This window comes from Pongo pygmaeus, chromosome 4 (genome assembly GCF_028885625.2).
Source record: "Pongo pygmaeus isolate AG05252 chromosome 4, NHGRI_mPonPyg2-v2.0_pri, whole genome shotgun sequence".
Taxonomy (NCBI): Eukaryota; Metazoa; Chordata; class Mammalia; order Primates; family Hominidae; genus Pongo; species Pongo pygmaeus.
In genome coordinates, this window is record NC_072377.2 from 35,087,646 (window position 1) to 35,091,793 (window position 4,148).

The window sequence follows — 4,148 nt, forward strand, 5'->3', positions numbered from 1 at the left end:
GAGGACATACTAGTCACATGTTATTATACACTAAATAGAAAGTCATCTTGAAAGGCAGTTAATGTACTGCAAATGTCCCTTATGACTTCTTTGCTTTCTCTTGTACCAAACATGCAGGTATTTAATTTGTTTAATGAGGGTTGAGTGGAGTTATGTGTCGCTTTTATTCGAATTGACGAAAATCAACCATAATTTTCAAGGGATCTTCATGAGTTGTGACTGGAGCAATGCGTCTCACCCTTTGTGATGTTGAGAAATCATCTAATTTCTCAGAACTTTTTCTTATCTCTAACACAGTTCTTACCATAATAATATTGTCTCCATTTATCATACAGGATCATTATGAAGGTAAAATGAAATAGTGTATATGAAAATGCTTTTTAAACACAAAAGCTTTATACAAAATATTGTTGAATTTAAATAAGGTAAATCTTTTTTAGTTTATATATTTGCAGACTATACATGTTGGATTAAATGGGCAATTAAGTTTTATAGGAATTTGCTTCCTAAGTCTACTTCTGAAGAGGAAAACAGGAACGTGCCGTATATTTTGCTAAGGGTAAAATATTTTTGGTGAATTGCAGACATTTAATTTCACTTGTCTGAGGTAAAACAATATTCTAAAATACATGGGCATGCATCTTACACTGATCTCATTAGAGGTCAGTGCTAAGTACCCATCTTGAATGAAGTTAGCTCAGATGTGGAGATTCATAGAATGAGGGTCCAGGAGGAGAGAGTTAGGGGAAATCTAATTTTCTTTCTGTAATTCATTCAGTGGTGCCAAAGCTAGGGGTTCCCTACAGTGGCTATTTAGACTCTCCCTGCTTCAAAGTAAGAGCAGTATCCTTAGCTCTAGCCAAGCATTTTTCTAATTCCTGCCTTTGGTCACAAAGAAGAAAAAGCAGAGCTGTGAATGAATTAGTGGAGGTCAGTCACATCAGAGTTCATGACCCAGTGATTGCTGGTGAAGTAATATTGGAATTTTGGTACCATGAGAAGACTTATAAAGGATTTCATCAGAAGTTTTCATTTTTTCTAAATCCTCCCCTACAAAATTTTCAGATTGGAAATTACTCTTGTATTTGTAGAAGATTGTCTCTAAAATTGTGGTTTAACTCACGCAGGAAGTAAAATTCTTATAGCAAGACATAGTTTCATTTTAGAGGACCCCCAAAATCCCGTGAATTCTCTGGTGATGATTCTAGCCTAACCTTCAACATAAAATAATGAAGAAAACCTTTAAACTCTTTTATGAATTCTTAAACATTACCATTTATGTGGCAGAAGTTCTGTTCCCTATAATCTGCAGTGCTGAAGTATCTCTATTCAATTCCCTTCCTTATCTGTTAAGTTTAATGTCTTTATACTAAAAATATAGGCTCTTAGGATTGGAGAGGAAAAATAGAGGTGATTTTCAGATTTCTTGTTCCATGGAAGAGGAAGCTGAGCTCAGGGAGATACGAGCTCCACAGCCACAGCTGGGTAGGGGTGGCTGCTAGTAGAACAGGGCAGATGCCTGGACTCCCAACTCGGTAGGCCTTCTGTTACACCTCAAAATGTGTTACATGGGAAGAAAAAGATTACTTTTAAGAAAAAGCAAGATAATTTTGAAGAAGGACGAGAGGAAGAGGCATGAACTTGTCCTAACAATGTCAAAGAATATTTTAAAGGTATACCAGTTAAAGTAGTATGTGGCTGGTGCCAGTAGAGGTCAGTCAAGGGATCCCTGATGAGAATAAAGAGCCCAGAAACAGGTCCATGTTTATATGGGAACTTGATTTTTGACAGATTCGGCAAGCTCTATGGAGAAAACAATATGTACTACCTTATACCCTTCCCCAAAAACAAAGGGATTAAAGACCTAAATATGAAAACAAAACTTTTAAATGAGAATCTATAAGGTTATTTTCATGATTTTGCAAATGGGAAGGATTTCTTTAAAGCAAGACACAAAAGCACACACAGGAAAAAATGACGCATAAAAACATGGCTTCTGTAGAACAATAGAGACTGTAAAAGAACAAGCTACAGACAAGGAAATGTTTGCAATGCATATAACTGTCAAAGGATTCGTATCTAGAATACATTAAAAAAGCAAAAGAACCTCATATAAAAGTCATTGAGAAAATGACAGCCATGCATTAGAACAGCAATTCTCGAAACTTTTGGTCTCAAGATCTCTTTACACTCTTCAAAAGTGAGAACCCCAAAGAGTTTTCGTGTATGTGGGTTAAATCTATTGATATTTTCTGTTAGAATTTAAAAATTATTTATTAAAAAAATAAATAAGAAGAATGACTATTTTTCAAAACAATGAGAAGAGTGGCATTGTTTTACATTTTTACAAATCTCTTTAACATTTAGCTTAATAAAAGATAGCTGGCCTCTCATACCTGCTTCTTCAGTCTATTGCTGTGTGTTTTGGATGAAGTATGTGAAGGAGAAAATCAGCCTCACATGGACAGGTAATCGTTAAAAAAAAGGGACCTTGCAGACCCACTGAATGGGTCTCAGGGGACCGCTAGGGTCCTTGGACCACACTTAAAATTGCTGCATTAGAAAAATGGACAAATTATATGAACAGAAAAAGCCTGAATAGTCAAAAAAAATGTGGAAAGATTATTACTGTCCTGATAATCAGTGAAATGTGACCTAATTTTTTCATGCTTTCGGATTAGCAAAAGGTAAAAAGTCACAAGATCTAGTGTTGGTGAGAATGGAGCAATAGGAACACATTCACTTCTTTTGGAGTAAAAACGGGTTCAATTTGATGATGTCTAAGAAAGTGAGGTTTGCATACTCCATGACCCAACAATTCTAGGTATACACTTAAGAGTCTCACTTCCCAAAGTGTGGGCCACAGAGCAGCAGCATGGGCTTCACCTGGTCCTGACCTGGACTTGCTGCACCAGACTCTGTGGTTAAGATTTCTTAGGTGACTCACGCTCATGAAACCTTGAGAAGCAATCTTCTAGAGAAACCATGCACATGTGTACAAGGAGATGTACAAGAAGCCTCACAGCTGAATTGTTTGTTTCCAGGAAAAGTTACCTAAATGCTCATGAGCAAGAAAATAGATAAGTAAATTGTGGCCTATTTATAGATGGTAAACAATTGAGCAATTAAAATGAATGAACTTGATCTGTAATGTGGATGGCCCTTGAAAAAATAGTGAATGAAAATAAGCTGTCGCAGAAGATGAAATGCATGCCATTTATACAGTTTTTTTAAAAAACTATGTTGATTGTTATTTATAGAGAAAGTATAGAAACATAATGAGAAAGCAGTTGCCTTGAACTCAGAGGAGAGTAGAACTGCTTGTGGTTGCAAAAGGGGTCTCTCCTGTTTCAATTTTTTTTTTTTTTTTTTAAAGATCTGAAGGAAGTTGTAAGCATTTGTTAAATTCTGGATGGTGGGTCCATGGGGATTTGTTACTCTGGTTCTAACAAAATACTTGAAGTATCAAGAAAAGTACAGATGAATGTCTCACTTTGCTAGCAGAATATACACTTGAATGAAGGGGAAGATGAAAGGATTTAAGTTCTACTTTTTATTCCTGGCATACTCATTAAGCACACTGGCAGAGGCTATGGTCTCTCAATATTCATCCTCCCTTTTAGAACTCTGATTTTCAGATAAGTGCAAGGCCACCCAGAATATAAGGATTACTTTCCCAGCCTCACTTGGATTCAATCAGATCTGGCCAGTGATCTGAGCAACGTTTGAGACATGTCCTTAAAGATACGAGCATGTCTTTATTCCTTCGCCAGCCAAAATGCAGAGGTAATGGTTGGAGCTCTGGCCCCTATCTGGGATCATGAAACCACAGAGGGCACAGCAACAAAAGCACAGGAGCTTCTACTCTTGACACCTCAGAGGGACCCGAGGAGCCCCAGATTGTCTACCTCTGCACTGGAGAGAAGAAAACTACGTTTCTGAAGCCACTGCTGTTTTGACCTGTCACAGATAACAAATCCTGACTGAGTCATGTTTCCACATGTGTACAGTTAGCTAAGTGAGAGGTCTAGTTTAAACAGGGGCAAGGGCATGTGGGCATTTAACTCTCAGATCTTGCATTGAATTCTAGTCCTGTGTTAACATACGATTTTAAGCAAGTCATTTAAACACATTGAACAATTTTTTTA